At 39.1% G+C, this 17,253-nt stretch overlaps 1 long non-coding RNA gene across 3 annotated transcripts; it reads right to left on the reverse strand.

Annotated features, from left to right (window-relative positions):
- Positions 1–11,026: 11,026 nt before the first annotated feature.
- On the reverse strand, positions 11,027–15,937 carry LOC113347545. Of its 3 annotated transcripts, XR_003359045.1 has the most exons (6): positions 15,406–15,937; positions 15,245–15,316; positions 14,979–15,045; positions 14,421–14,516; positions 13,793–14,272; positions 11,027–13,240 (listed from the first exon to the last, which is right to left on the reverse strand). It is a non-coding gene; the product is annotated as an uncharacterized LOC113347545 (long non-coding RNA). The 3 variants fall into 3 exon arrangements; XR_003359044.1 differs by having other exon boundaries at positions 11,027–14,272; XR_003359046.1 differs by having other exon boundaries at positions 11,027–14,293.
- Between the last annotated feature and the right edge of the window lie 1,316 nt (positions 15,938–17,253).

Genomic DNA, 17,253 nt, shown 5'->3' on the forward strand with positions numbered 1-17,253 from the left:
CATCATCGGCAATGTCCTCCCCTACATCGTTTTCATGAGTTGTAAAGAAAGACTGTTGTGGAATGACCGAAGGTTCGTATAACCTGGCTACCTTGATCGCCTCCACACTCTCATCTTTTAACATGGATGAAATATAGGCTAAGGCATCGGCGTGCCTGAGTTCCTTTCTGCATAAATGCTGGAATTTGATGTTGGGTATCTGGGCAGCCAGTGTCTGGACTAATGCCATGTATGCTGACAAGGTCTCATCGTAAACGTTGTACTCTAGCTCTATTTGTCGTATGAATAGCTGTGAATCACTTGTCAGGCCCATTTCTATTATCAGACGAAGAGCGTGCACTACGGCTTCATATTCTACGATGTTGTTGGTATGCCCCTTGAATTCTAACCTCAATGCGTGCACGATCCTGTCCCCAGTAGGAGATGTGATTATGATGCCTATACCGGCCCCTTCCCTATTTTTTCATCTGTCGACGAAGATCTCTCATCGTCTCTGGTTTGAGGGTTCGAGAATATCAACTGGGTCTTTCCCGTCTTCGGTTTCTGTCATGTCCCTAACCTCCTCATCGTTATCGAGGGGTGGATTTGCTAAGAAATCCGCCAAGACTTGCGATTTTTGGGAATGTTGGATTTCATGGATGATGTTGAATTGGTCAAGGTGTGTGTTCCACTTTGTTATCCTTCCTACCTTCCCAACGCTTTTAAGAACAGTCTCCAATGGTGCTTTGCATGGGACACAGATGTAATGGGTTAAGAAATAAGTCCTTAGCTTTTGGGGTGCCCATACTAATTCCAGGATAAGTTGCTCGATCTTTGTGTAATTCCTTTCTGCCAAGTTGAGAGTCTTGCTGACGTAGTAGATAGGTTGCTCTATCTTCGTATTTGTTTTGACCAACATTGCGCTGACTGCATCTTCCGTAGCTGCTATATAAAGAGCCAGCACCTCGCCGGAATCAGGTTTTTGCAGGATCGGGATTTCAGCTAGGTATTCCTTGATTTTTTTGAAAGCTTCCTCGCATTCTGTCTTCCATTCAAATTTGCTTCTTTTTTTTAGGATGTTGAAGAAATGTTTGCACCTGTCCGATGATATGCATATGAATCTACCTAACGCAGCTAAGGATCCGTTGAGATTCTGGACCTCTTTCAAATTCTTTGGGGATGGCATTTCTATTATGGCTTGGATTTTGGCAGGATCTACCTCGATGCCCCTTTTCGTTACCAGGTACCCAGGGAATTTTCCTGATGTGACGCCGAATGTACACTTTTCTGGATTCACTTTCATGTTGTGCTTCCTCATAGCTTCAAAGATATCCATCAAGTCTTGATGGTGGTCTTTACGTAGCTTGATTTTCATGAGCATGTCGTCCACATAGACTTCCAGCGTATTTCCAATCCATGGTTTGAAGATTGCATCAACCATTCTCTGGTATGTCCCCCCTGCATTTCTCAGTCCGAAGGGCATCTTGGTGTAACAATAGAGACCGTGCGGGGTGTATAATGTCGTATGTTGTTGATCTTATTCTGCCAAGGCTACTTGATTGTAACCAGAATATCCATCCATGAACATTATTTCGTCGTATCCATCGATGGCTTCTACGAGTTGATCGATGCTGGGGAGCGGGTAAATATCCCTTGGGCAGGATTTGTTAAGATTGGTGAAGTCGATGCATATCCTTACTCCTCCGTTTTTTTTTGGTACGATGACCATGTTCGAGATCCATGTTGGATAATTCACTTCCTTGATGAATCTTGCTTCTAATAATTTGCAGAGCTCCTTCTCGATGGCTTGATGATACTCTGGGGCTATCTTCCGTACCTTCTGCCTGAAAGGGGTCGTGTCTGGTTTAATACGGAGCTCATGCTGAATTATCTTTGGGTCGATCCCTGGCATATCTCCTAATTTCCATGCGAAGATGTCTGCATATTCTATTAGTAACTTGATTAGTGCCAACTCTCTTACTTCATCCATTAATGTCCCTATCTTAATCATCTTCGGGTTTTCTTTGGTCCCTATGTTGATTTCCTTTGCTGGTTCCAAAGACGTAAACATGGGCTTTGGCTCCCCTAGGAGAGGAACATTCTTTAATTGCTATTTAGTAGGCTCTTCAGCCCCCTAGCCATTGAGGTACTTTCCTCGGTATTAGAATGTCACCCTCCTTCGTCAGGATTTTTCCTGAAATTTCTTCGAGATAAAGATCAATTGCCTTTTCCTTAGCGGCTTCTTTGTTTCGCCTTCTTCGAGATTTCCGCTGCTCATCTAGCTCGTTATTGAGCTGGTTTTGTATAGCTTGGCATTCTCGGGTAGTAACCTGATCTCCCTTTATTTCCAGTACCCCTTTGGGTGTTGGGAATCTAAGGTATTGATGATAAGTTGCCGCCACTCCTTTCATTTTGTGCACCCATCTTCGGCCAATGATGGCATTATAAGGGGAAGGGTGATAGACACATTTTTGTGTCTAATTTGTCCTCAATGTCCGTATTGTTGGAACTCTATTTTTGTACTAATATTGTGTTTTTATGTATTTTTAGGAAATAAACATTTTTGGAAAATTCGGCTCGAAAAGTTGATTTTGGCACCCGGAGGACAAGTGTTATTCAGACTCTCGCTTTTGGATAAGGGGTAACCAAATTACTAAGGGGCACCCCCAAGGCAGCTGCTATTCGCACCCCTACTCTGGATAGGGGGCTACCAGTTTCTTCCCCATTTGAACCGAGTTTTGGCGGGAAAAATAGTTCTTCACCTGCGTAATTGTTGAAGCAAATTTTGGACGTGATATAAGGAGATTTAAGGGCTAGTTTTCATTGGGCTGGACTTGGTAGAGCAAAACAGCGTTAGTTTAATCAATTGGATCAACTGAATTAGGCTGGATCGAGTGAAACGGAGCTCAAACAGGGAAGGTAGTTGACTCATGCACGTATTAAAGGGAAGATATGATACGATTCTAAGTGACACAGGGAATGGAAAATTTTGAAGTTAAAGCAGAGAATACGTATCTTATGAGAACAGGGAAAGAATATATTCACCGGGTAATCATATATATCACATCCACAGAGTTTAGGAAAGTTTTTAATGCTGCAGACGCGTGATCAGAAAAGAAGGGAATAATCCCGTGAAAATATTTTTTATTTATCACGGAGATTTTTGGAGTTATTAGAGGAGATTCGAAGTCCTAATATGTATAAATAGTCTACTGTGGTTGATTGGAAGGGGTTGTTGAGAGTTGGGAGGAGAAGAGAGGAAGCTGCAGAGGAAGAATCACGAATTCTCTCTGCTGCTGCTGCTGTTCGTGATGAAGATGAAGAACATGAAGAACGGACTTGCCAAGACAGTCGTTTAATAACTGTCGTAGTTTGCCTTCATTTGCAGCAGTTATTCGCAACACTTCCTTTTTATCGTTCTGTAATAGTGGAGTCTGTAACGCTTATAAACGTTGCAGTTTCCCGATTTTCTCCATTTTTCACCATTGTAAACCATTTTTGAGCCATAATTAAATATTTTGAGAGTATGTTTGCGATGATGAGCTAAAACCCAACACTGGGACGACGGAGGAGGCCGAGCTTCATACATGGGTAATTTTATTAATTATTTTTAAGACTTTTGCATTAAAAATTAATTGAAATATGATTTGATAAAATTGGTTGTTATTTGATTAGATGGGTCATGCTTAGCTTAGGTGATTTGATGTTCCATGCTAAACATTTACAATCAATTTTTTGAGAATCTACTTTGGCAAAATAAGAGTCCATATAACTTATGTTTTGAGCGATTATTGTCGAGAATAATTCATTGAGCCCTATTTTATGAAGATTGGCGAATCATTAGTCCCAGTACCTCACCATTGTTAATATTTTATTGTATATATTTATCTTTTTTATTGAGTCTAAAAAAATTATCCTTCACAAATCCGAGAGTTTGAACCTTCATTACTACAACCCCACAAACTTGGTAGGAAGATGTGATATGGCATGAGGAACACATTATGGGCAGTGGGTTCGATCAGAAGTGGCTGGAAAACGCGTGATGATCCTTGAGCCCAAAACAGAGCACGTGCACTGTAACACGAGCAAAAATGGAGTTATTGTGTGCATGGAAGAGTCCTACTAGCGTTGGAAGAGTGTTGAGGCGTGGAGAAGACATTTGGGAGCGTGCAGGATCAAAGTTAATGCGTGCATGGGATTAAAAATGGAAATTTTCGTTATTATTGGCAGCCGAGAATATTTGGATTAAATGGTGAATATATGCAATCAATGGTCGGATTTTTGGCTCCAATTCACTATAAATACAAGGAAAAACAGTTTGGGAAAGGCTAGCCAGTTTAGGGAGAGTTTGGAAGAGAATAGAGACGTAAAATCGAAGAACTGGGCGCTGTGAAGAAGAAGTTCCTGCTGCTGCTGGAACTGAAGAACACGAAGAACATTGGACGAGGCAGGAAAGTCGTTAAAAACTGTCGCTTTATTGCGACACTTTTCCACTCCTTTCCGCGACTGAGTCATTGTACCAACATCACTATCTCCGTGTTGTTGATTCTGGACGCCTTCTGTGGGTCCCAGGATTCTGTTTTATACTATTTACTTCTCTTTCTCTTCATTGTAAAACACTTTTGAGCATCAATGAAATATTTTGAGAGGTTTTCCAACACAAAAAAAAAAAAAATGAAAAGGACTCAACGAAATATGGTGAAACTATCATGTTATTACTAACACCTGAGCTCTGTGCTTTTATGAATAAACTCTTTCGATGTTTCCATCTAATCAAATTGGTTCCTCAACTCCTATAACCAAGATGTTCCCATCCACTTAGATTGGTTAGTGCAAACCTTGATAGGCATAAATTTCTAGGCTCTGAAGTTTACTGATTGCAACTAAAAAGTTTCTCCCATACCCCCAAACTTAAATCTAACATTGTCCTCAATGTTCTAAAGATGAAACTAAAAGCATGAACAAGGAGAAACTGTTACCATTTGAAGCGAAAGAGTTAAGGAAAGATATGACCGTGTTGCATGAGCATGGGATACCTCCCAAGAAGTTCTAAGTTTAAAGTCTTCAGCCAGACTTAGGAAAGGATTAGTCAACTCGAACCATAAAGTAACAGTCGAAATAACTGTGGGTCTTCAAAACTAAATAGAGCTGACCAAAGGAAACTGCAATGAACCAAGAAAGTGAACAAGACTAGCATGCCCTTACTTAGTTTCCTGATTAAGAAATTTATATCTAATTGTGGTTCAGGTTCAGGTTCTACGAAAGGGTCTAAATACAAAATTTTCATTTGCTGCGTTTCTTCATAGGTGGGATCCGAATCATTAGGTCCTAGAGTCTGGAAAAACTCAAATATGATCTTAGAAGCGCACAATAATAACCTAAATAACTGAGGATCCTCTAAGTCAATAAGATTTGACTTACATAATTGACCACAATGAGAGTAGTGGTCATTCTTAAGCAAATGTGTCGATTCTAATTTCCTAAAGCATTTAGGTTTAGTCTCACAACTTAATATTCGACACATTTGGAATATAAACGTTCTCATAGTTGGAAGAAAACTATTTGGTGGGAAAACAAAGTCAATCTGGGGATCATAGCCTGGGAAAACCACATCAACCAGAGGATGGGTTTCTAACGACTGAACTTCTTCCTGTACATCATTAGGTTCGGGAAAACGAGTATGAAGGTAATCTTGTAAAATTGTCGAGGCAGAGATATCAAGTCCTAAGTGAAGGGACTTTCTGAGAGTTAAAGGTAAGGCACTAGGAAGGTGATAATCACCCCCAAACTTAGAGTTTTGGGTATCTCTAGATAGACTAGCTACAATTTCCCTAATTTCTAGGTCATCAAATTCCTGGAAATAGTCAATTGATTCTTCTAAGTCAGGTTCATCCTCACTCATCTCTACGAGTTCATCTTCTTCGTCTAAGACTATTGTTTCTAAATCGCTAGACTCTAAAACATTATTCTCAGAATAAACTCGTTCCTCTAAATCATTATCGGCTTTGTAAACAGGAAATACTACATCGTCTAAAACGAGGGTATCTCTAGTCAAATCCTCGTCCTTTTGAATAGGTGAATAATTATTAAAATTATTTGGATTTGAACTAGAAATAATATTATCATTGTAAAGCTCAATTGGAGTAACCATTTCCTGATCACTATTCCTACATAAGTATGATTCTCCATCAACACTATCCTCATCATAATAACATGAAAAAGATCGAACCTCATCAAAACAAGTAGTGCTACCAATTCTAACCTCGTCATCTTGATTATGCAAATAACTATCCTCATTTTTAAGGGTATTATTGGAAACACTATATTGGAAAGTAAGATTATTTCGAGCAAGTTTTTCGTTCGCCTCAGTCATCATCTTGAGGGATTCCTCTATAGAAAGTTCACTCATTACTGTAGTTCTTTCGTCTAGAATTACACTATTCATCTCAGCTAACTTACGCGTCGACTCAGCTAACTCCCTGAGGGACTCTTCTAAAGGAGGAATAGGAACAGAGGGATCATAAAAAGGACTACTTTTCAATAGTTTGATTGTATACTCTAGAGACGAAGAACTAGTACTATAATCTTCTTGCTCGTAAGACTGATGCATGTGTGGATAGTAATTGGGCTCACCAGGGTATGACCCATATCCTTCCAAATGATGGCGTTCCCAACCACTATTCCCAACATGGTCATAGAAAGGATGATGTCCATATTCAAATTCAGGTCGATAATCATTGTATTGGCTTCTATCATACCAGTTCGACATTCTTAATTGCAAGGGAATTCTACACAATCACAAACAAGGCTGACTCGACCAAATCAAACCTATAAAATCTAGCAAACAACAAGCATGATGGCTCCACTTAGATTGTTTCTAGACCAGCTTCTAATCCTACGAAAGGGAATTCATTACAATTTAAGCAAACCCCTCTGGAATCAATTCGAGTCAAAGTAAGTTGAATTGAGGCGAGGGAAGCTCAGTGGAGCTTTGATACCCAAGGCCTCACCGCTATCACAAGGCGGCGCAATCACGCATTCAACTCACAGAAACCATCATGAACTTCGAAGTATGCTTAAAGAGTAACCAATATTTTTCAAACGACTTTCCTACTAAGCTCGTTACCCTACAGGTCTCGTTCTAGTCAAAATTTTAAGCTTAGGTTCGCGTTTGGTTTCGTTTTCCTAAAGCGGGCAAGAAGGGAGCGGTGATGAAATCCGAACCCTTATCTTGTATTGGCCAGTCCTTTCCCTTTACTAGGAATTTAAAAACAGTCCAAATTCGTCCTCAATCAAAGAATCACCTTAAGGAATACAGTAACTCGCTTACAGGAGATTCGCGAGTGTTTCGATGGACTTACCTCCCGTACCAGACGGGGGATGAACCGTTAAAGTCGACTCGGGCCACGACTCCTATGTCATGTACGAACCCGAGGGGCCGAAACGATATTGTAATCGTCGTCCTTCCCTGCAAACAGTTTATATATTTTTTTTTTTATATAACCCTTCCGTAGGGTTTAAAATTAAAATAAATTGTCCAAAGTCCAGTCCAATGAAAAGAAATACAAAAAATAATAATAATAATTACAAAAAAAAAAAGAAAAAGGAAAGTCTCTTAAAAAAAATAAAAAATAAATAATTCTCTTTTTTTTTTCCTCTCTTTTTTCTTTATTTTTTTGCTTTGTCTTTTTTCCTTCTCTTTTAGCTTTAAGCTTTGATTCCAAGGTCTTTAGTATCCAACTTCAAACCTGTAATACAAAGACACAACCAAAGAGACGTAAAAAAGAACAAATGGAATAACAAAAATAATAAAAACCTAAAAATTCTACCTAAGCACAAATCCGCGTCGTCGGCGCCAAAATGATTAAGATTTTTATGGGGTTGTAGTAATGAAGGTTCAAACTCTCGGATTTGTGAAGGATAAGTTTTTTAGACTTAATAAAAAAGATAAATATATACAATAAAATATTAACAATGGTGAGAGGTACTGGGACTAATGATTCGGACAATCTTCATAAAATAGGGCTCAATGAATTATTCTCGACAATAATCGCTCAAAACATAAGTTATATGGACTCTTATTTTGCCAAAGTAGATTCTCAAAAAATTGATTGTAAATGTTTAGCATGGAACATCAAATCACCTAAGCTAAGCATGACCCATCTAATCAAATAACAACCAATTTTATCAAATCATATTTCAATTAATTTTTAACGCAAAAGTCTTAAAAATAATTAATAAAATTACCCATGTATGAAGCTCGGCCTCCTCCGTCTTCCCAGTGTTGGGTTTTAGCTCATCATCGCAAACATACTCTCAAAATATTTAATTATGGCTCAAAAATGGTTCAATGGTGAAAAATGGAGAAAATCGGGAAACTGCAACGTTTATAAGCGTTACAGACTCCACTATTACAGAACGATAAAAAGGAAGTGTTGCGAATAACTGCTGCAAATGAAGGCAAACTACGACAATTATTAAACGACTGTCTTGGCAAGTCTGTTCTTCATCTTCATCACGAACAACAGCAGCAGAGAGAATTCGTGATTCTTCCTCTGCAGCTTCCTCTCTTCTCCTCCCAACTCTCGACAACCCCTTCCAATCAACCACAATAGACTATTTATACACAGCAGGACTTCGAATCTCCTCTAATAACTCCAAAAATCTCCGTGATAAATAAAAAATATTTTCACGGGATTATTCCCTTCTTTTCTGATCACGCGTCTGCAGCATTCAAAACTTTCCTAAACTCTGTGGATGTGATATATATGATTACCCGGTGAATATATTTTTTCCGTGTTCTCATAAGATACGTATTCTCTGCTTTGACTTCAAAAATTTCCATTCCATGTGTCACTTAGAATCGTATCATATCTTCCCTTTAATACGTGCATGAGTCAACTACCTTCCCTGTTTGAGCTCCGTTTCACTCGATCCAGCCCAATTCAGTTGATCCAACTGATTAAACTAACGTTGTTTTGCTCTACCAAGTCCAGCCCAATGAAAACTAGCCCTTGAGTCTCCTTATATCACGTCCAAAATTTGCTTCAACAATTACGCAGGTGAAGAACTATTTTTCCCGCCAAAACTCGGTTCAAATGGGGAAGAAAATGGTAGCCCCCTATCCAGAGTAGGGGTGCGAATAGCAACTTCCTTGGGGGTGACCTGGGGGTGCCCCTTAGTAATTAGGTTACCCCTTATCCAAAAGTGAGAGTCCGAATAACACTTACCTCCGGGTGCCAAAATCAACTTTTCGAGCCGAATTTTCCAAAAATGTTTATTTCCTAAAAATACATAAAAATACAATATTAGTACAAAAATAGAGTTCCAACAATACGGACATTGAGGATAAATTAGACACAAAAATGTGTCTATCAAAGGGGCATCCACCACGCTGAATCGAGTATCGACTTTCATTGGTCCCGCGTCTACTTGCAAAACAATGTCTCCCAAGGGCTTTGTAGACGCTCCGTTGAATCCGTAGATGGTATAATACGATGACATTAACTGTTCGTCATTAAGCTTCATTCGATTGAATGTATCATAGAACAAAACATTAACCGAGCTCCCGTCATCGATGAGGATCGTCTTGATATTGCATCCCGTGATAGACACATTTTTGTGTCTAAGTTGTCCTCAATTTTCTGTATTATTGGTACTCGATTTCGCACTTATTATGGTGTTTTATGTGTTTGTAGGGAAATAAACATTTTTGGAAAATTCGGCTCGAAAAGTTGCTCGGGGCACCCTGAGGACATTTGCTATACGGACCCCCACTTTTGATAAGGGACACCCACGGCTATGTGTAGCCCAAATTTTTAATTAGCACCCACTGGTTATTTGGCACCCAAGACATTGGATAGGGGCACACCTTCTTCTTACTCGTGAAGAACAATTTTGGCGGGAATTGTTTTTTTTGAAAACCCGAGTTTTGCTGTTTTGCATTTGGAGAAATTTTAGAGAGATTAAATCGTTGCAGTCAATTGGAATGATCCTGTTACACTTATACAGGACTGGTAGGTCCATCTGACTTGAATATATTGGGCTGAATCACAGGGTTTTGAGGAAACAGGGGTGTGTTTATTCCCGTGAAATATTCTCGGGATTTCTTGTTGTTTTGGGAAAGATTATATGTGTTTGAAGCGTGTTGCAATTATACTGCGTGTAAGATCATGTTTGGAGTGTTTCTGCATCATTTCAGCGCGTGAAGAGTTAATTCAGGGAAGAAAATATCCGAAGAATATTTTTTCCTTCAAGCCGAGTAATGGAGAATTTGATGAAGTTATGACGAGATATTTCGGTGCTGGAAAGCTATATAAGTGTCTTAGGATTAGTATGAAGGGAGACAGAGAGTTTGGGAAGGATTTGGAACATCACAGAGGCGAAATACGATCACCAGAGAAACCTGCTGCTGCTGCTGCCACTGAAGAACACGAAGAACATAAGACCTCAAGAAGCAGTCTTATTTTGCTATAGTACTTGCGACTGTTCAGTGTCAGTCTTAGAGCTACAGTAACAGTGACACATCCTCTGTATCGTTCTTTGGTTTGTAACAAATATAATTGTTACAAACCCGCTTTTGAATTATTTCTCAATTTTCATCATTTGTAAACCATTTTTGAGCAATGAAATCGAATTCTGAGTGTGTTTCCAACATGATGAGAGGCTAAATTCTCGCTTACCAAGGCAATGGATGAAGCTATTTACACATGAATAATGGGTAACTATTTTATTTTCTCTAATTTTTAATTATAATTCACTCAATCACTGCTTTTGCAGAGCTTTTAAATGTTTACATAATTTTCTTAATTACTTGTGATTCAATTTGATAGATTATACTTTGTTTAATCAATTGATAGTCTATGCTTGGGGAATACAATTAATATTTGGGAATATGTTTGATTACTTGTGAATTAAGAAATAAGGGACTTAAAAGATAATTAGAGTTTTGGATTATTTGCCATAATTTATTCATGTGTGATAGTGGAATCAGTGTCTTGGTTATTCCTAATAATCTTGAATTAAGTTTTGTTTGTTTTTAAATTTCATTAAATCTAAAATATTTTGCTTTCACAAGTCTCAACGAACTTTTTACTACAACTCGATTGAAAATACCATCATCCCGCTACTGGCAATGTGAGGACCAAAGGATCATTGTGATCTTCCATGTCTTCTTCGATATCTTCAGAGTCGAAGGTCAAGGGCGCGTTCATCCATTGCTCATGTTCGTCCACTTCTACTTCATCGATTTTGTATAGCTCGCAGTAATCCTCAAATTGCTTCCGCAGCCTTTTTCCTATCTGAGCTGTTAGTGAAGGTCCGGTAGCTTCGGAACATGAAATGGTATTCATTGTTCGGTTTTCTTCAGGCAATTGAACTTGCTTGCTTCGTGTAGCCCTATCTTCGGTTTCTACTTTTCATACATACTGCTTGAGATCTCCCGCGTCAATGAGATTTTGGACCATTATCTTCAGATTCTTGCATTTTTCGGTCTGGTACCCATTGAAGCAGTGATATTCGCAGTAATCCTTTGACTTTTCGGATCTTGGGGGCTGCTTTCCTTTAGACCATGAACATTCCAAGTTTTCCCGGCCCTTAATTTCTCTTAAGATTCGAGCATAACTTGTGTTTAGTTTTGTGTAGACTTGATCTTCGAATTTTCGATCGTCATGTCGGCGATCCTCCTTTCATCCTCTCTTATCTTCGGTTGGACGTTCGGGAGAACCATCTCTTTTTGACCCGCTGGATTGCTCTGCTGAATTAGTTCGATGTGACCTTTGAGTCTGAGCTCTGGGATTCTTCCGCTGAATTTCTTCCAACCTTGCATGCTTTTCGATAATTACTCGAATATCCCATTCATTAGTGGGCACACTCCCGTGAATCTCAACAAATAGTGGGCTCATCATATCAAGTCACCACTTGTAGCAGTTGATGCTGACCACTAGATCAACATTTCATATAGCTTGTCAGATCTTGTGCCATCTATCCGAGTACTCTTTTGTTGTCTCCTTGTATTTGATTGCCAGTGAGAATAACTTGTCCATTCCAGCGTGAACGACCTTGTTGTACATGTAAGTTCTCAAGAATTTATCAGTGAGTTGGTCAAAGGAGTTGATGGAGTTGGGAGGAAGGTTATCGAACCAAGACAAGGCCGATCCTTTCAGACTTGATGGGAAATACCTACAGAGGACTACATCCTCTTGATCCCATCGTGCTAATATACGATTATAATATCAAAGATTGGTTGCGGGATCGCTGGGATTGGACATTTCTTCGGTATGAGTGCTTTGGCTAGGCGCGGAGTCAGCGGTGTAGTATTAGCTTCTCTCATTACCTCTTCTAATCTTCCCCCTCATTGCTTTGCCTTTAGTTGCTTGATTTCAGCCTTCATCTCTGCACGAAGGTCTTCCATAGCGCGATAGTGATCATCCTCCGCAAAGGTTCGTCCCGCTCCTCGGTTCTCACTGAATCTTCAGGAGTATAGTCCGGATCCGATGACCTATTTCTTCTGGCGGTTCTTCGGTTTAATGGTTCGGGATTGGCTTCGTTTTTCACGAAGAGTCTTTGGTCATGATTGGGCTCTGGAGCTTTTGAATTAGCTTCGTCATGTTGGTGCGCCGCTCCTAAGCTTTGAGCCATTTTCTCTTTGAGTTCTTGGTTTTCTCGTGCCAACAACGCTACAGCCTCTGTGTATACCCTTTGATTCTTCTTCAGTTCCTCAAGCTCCGCCATTATCTGGGGGTGATGATTTGATCCTTGATTTGGGGTTCCAACTTGCCTTTTCCCCCATCCACCATGGTATGATCTTCATAAACCGTTTGGATTAGGGGTATGGGCGGATCAGTGGTCTCTACTGGAGGTTCGTCATGAGGAATCGCCGGTAGATTTTTTGTTAGCAAAGGTAGGGTGACCGGTAAAGTTTGGTTTTGAGCGTTGGTAAGCGGCATCCCGAGAGCTGGTTGTTGCATTGTTGATTCTGCAAATCCTTCACGTTGTTCGTGGTTACGAGAAGTTGCTGCTGCTTTTGCTGCATCGGCTTTTGCTGCCACGGACTTGACCGCTGATGCTGCTACTTCGTTGGCATTTACTAGCGAAGTGATGTCCACTGTATCGACCCTTTGGGTTGATGCCTTCGCTTTTTCACCCTTCTATTTGCTTCGAGTCATGACTGGTGTCGTCCTCAGCGTTTCTTTTGAGGATGCCTTCGCTTTTCCCTCATCTTTGATTTTCTCCATATCTGATATCTCTGCAAAAGATGGGTCTAGACGAAGAAACAGGATCCATAGAAGGTTCGTTAGTAAAATAATTCTGACGAAAATAACCTTGACACCGAGGGTAGGGAGAGGTAACCCAGCAATTATTCCCCTCTTCAGAGGTATTGGGTCTCGCAAATACCCTAGGTGTATTTTGGACATTGATGACAAAGAGAAATGGTTCTAAACGGGATCATTTAAAGGCTTATTTTAAGCGAACAAATTCAAATAGATTAGGAAAACCTATAAATTCGAAGAAGGCGCAGATCCATAGAGGGTGCGCCCCAAAGGAAAATCTCTTCGGCTTAAACGAATTAGATCCAAAGAGATAATTTACCAATGAGTTCAAAGAAAATATTTTCAACCCCAATGATAGGTCCGAAGTAAAGTTTGAGAAAGGGGTCGGCACACACTTGAGGAAAATAAATTCTGATAGTCTGACAAAAATGGTTTAGAAGACTAGATCTGAGGGGAAAACCAGATCTGATGGGTTTTTGCCGTAGGAAATGTCATTTTGAAAATAAACATAACGAAGCGATGGAGAGTACTCAAGACGCTACCTCACATGGAATAGCGCTGAGTCATGCCCTTTAAATTCAATACCAGGGCGACCCCTCCGTCCAATCCCAAATGGTACCATCTCAAAGTCATGCCCTTTAAATTCTATGTTCTTAGTTATGAATCTTTCTGGTCGGAACTCTTCAGGGTCTTCCAAAAACTTAGGGGTCCACTGCAATAGCTTTTGCATTAAAGAATACCTTTGTTTTGGCTGGGATGTTGTACCCGTTTATTAAGCAGTCATCTCTAGTTTCCCTTGGAACTAGCAATGGTCCTGGAGGATGAATCCGCAGTGTCTCTTTTACCACTGATTTCAAGTAGTTCAGTTTGGGAAGATCAATTTCATGTACCACGTTTTTATAGCCGAGAAATCTTCTCACTTCCTTTTGTACTCTTTCCATCACCATTGGACTGCTAATTAGTTCTGTCATTGCCCACACAAGCGTCGAAGAAGATGCATCGGTTCCAGCAATGAGCATGTCCTGTATACAAACAATTCATAACTAATTAATGAACTAGTTAGCTTCTTTACGAACACAAACATCACCAATTCTCCCAGAACTGGTACAAAATTTATAAGGAAATGTGGTAATCCACAAAGATTAATCTCGTAAAAGTAAATAAACATACCTACAAAGCCAACCTAAACCACCTGCCTTCAACCGTCTGTCAGAGTGGTCAACAGAATTCACCCCATTACCTCACACTGCGAGCAACTCACAGCACCTGAAAATTAGAGACAAACGGTGTTACAAGCAATTACCAAGTGACGGTCAAACAGTAACATCCATCTACAATGGAAGCCCCTAATTTTTCATCTCCAAAAATCACTATAAGCTTAGGCATGCATTGTAATTAGCACTTTGAAATGACTCTCCATCAAGAAACACATATTCCACCCATAAACTTACCCAAACCCACTTAGTCTAAGTCTAACCCCAGGAACACAGAAAATAGTGGAACAACCAATTCCGACCAAGCATTGAATTTTGTTGGAATTCTTAAGTTCTCACACCATCCATAAGATATTGAAACTCCTCCCACCCACCATATTTCACTACTACTACTACCAAAATTGTTTCTCGCTGAATACTTCTGAGGTATTATGAGTTGTATCAATTACTACTACAAATTTACAGATGAAAACCTCAAACATTGGCAGAATTTCAATTCTCATTTCTCACTTACCATTTAATTCGCAATTTTCACAAACTATGGTTGATACTTGAACAACTGGACTTGGATTCGCATTGGCCTGCCAATTACACAACCAAACATTAATAAACCCCCAAAAATTTGGAGTACATCTGCACCAAAGTAGCACACAAGAATAAAAACATCAACAAATCGAAGTAACAAACAAGAATCTTAGATTCAATAAATTGCTCCAAATTAGTTCTTGGAGTTTCTAAATTGAACATTTATTCTTATATTTAGTAGCTTATGATGATTACCTGAGCAGTCGATATCGCATATGCATTAAGATTTGTGTCGATATAATAACAACTGATATGCAAATCATCTCCCTATCATCATCACACAATTCAATCATGTTTAACAAAATTATTCAACAAAAATTTAAACCAACACTAAACAAATATGAATTACTTACTACCTGTATATGATCAAGCACTGATCTAGCAGAATTAAGTGAAATCCCAATATAGCTATGATTAATTTCACTTTCAGTTCTTCAATTTCAACCCCGTCGTTACACAATAACATCTCCATCATCTTCGTTAAAAAAACCCACAACCAGGGATATTCGTTCTTCTCTTAATTTGACAACAGCCCCATTCCTTGATAATCACCATGGTAAGAGCATCGAACCCATCTCTCTGATTTCCACATCACCGGTTTGAGTTCCTCAACCCTTCTTTCTGTTAACAGAGAACCACATCTTCTTCTCCGTAACATCAAGACTCATAAAAACCCTCAGATTCTCAGACCCTGAATTCAATTCTTCAATTAAATTTCGAATTCCGCTGCAAAACCCTAACTCTTCACATCACACAGCAGCGACCCATGTTGTTAATCGATGGCAGCATTCACATCTTCTACTTCGAATCCTTCTCAATTTCTATCCTCAATCATTTCTATCTTCAATCATCTTTCATTAATCTTCTCTGTCTCGATCTCCTCTCTCGGTTTCATGGCTGCTTAAAAAAAAAAAAGGAAAAAAAGAAGTAGGAGGTGGTCGGGATTTGATCCTGCAACCTTTAGGTCACCTTACCGCTGAGTTTACTAAACTGTACCTCAACAATTAAAATATTTCCAACCTCCGTGTCCTTTTTTCTGCCCACAAAACTTACGCGATTACTCTTCATTTTGAGTTGTATTTACACCAGTTTTAGTGAGTAACGGAAACACGGAGGGGCATTCTTGGTTTTTCATCATCGACCATTCTCAATATTTTTGTGGTAATTCGATCACTTAGATTTGACAAAAAAGTGGACATATAAGGTCCCCTCGATCGGCCCAAATACTTGCCTTTTTTTAGATTTCAATTACATATAAATAAATTTTTTTAATTGGGCCGACCGAGCGAAGCGAGGGAGGACCTTATATGTCCACTTTTTTGTCATATAACAGTTGAAATAACTTGAACTATTAATATTTACGAAAAATGGGTCATTTGTCCAAATATTTTTAAAATATGGTTCAAATGGACGACTAAAAATTAGTACGGGTGAAATGGACACCAAAAAAATATCAAGTATGAAACTGGATTCATCCAGACTTAAACTTAAAAAATAGCAAAGATGAAACTGGATACATCCTGATGTAAATTAAAAATAAGAAACAATATTCGAAAATGGGTAGGATGAAACTGTTTACATCCTGGCTATTTTTACATTTTTGTCCATTTAAACAGTATCAAAATCTAAATGTCCTTTTCACCCAGAAATTATTGATTTTGATCGTTTTAACCAATTTTGTGTAATAATATTTATATAAATATTTATTTGTTTAATATATAGTTAACGGGTGAATATTTGTATGCTTGTAGGTTCATATAAATATGTTTTTAATATATAGTTAACGGCTGGCTTACACCGACCAATAAGATTCATTTGTTTCGTACAAAGGAGTGTGTAAAAAATTGCACTCGGAACATAGTGTCTTCACATGGTGAAATAACTTGAACTATTTGTTGTTCCTCGATTGTTGCAATAATGATGAGGTCTTTACCAATTTCAGAAATATTCACCCTGTATGAACCTACCTCGCGTTTAAGAAATATTCACCTTGTATGAACCTACCTCGCGTTTAAGAAACGTAAACGGTTCAGTTTCAACTGAATTATCAGTAACGGGTGCCGACACATCGGGTTACCTCGGGAATAAAGTGACGAGCTGCTACTTTGGGCTTCATCAAGTCCAAAAATCACCAATTCCAGAAAAACTCCGTAATTGTTGGTCGAGATAGTTGCAGTTATCATGCTAAGAGATAAATGAAGTAT

The sequence above is a fragment of the Papaver somniferum genome, chromosome 2 (assembly GCF_003573695.1).
Source record: "Papaver somniferum cultivar HN1 chromosome 2, ASM357369v1, whole genome shotgun sequence".
NCBI lineage: Eukaryota > Viridiplantae > Streptophyta > Magnoliopsida > Ranunculales > Papaveraceae > Papaver > Papaver somniferum.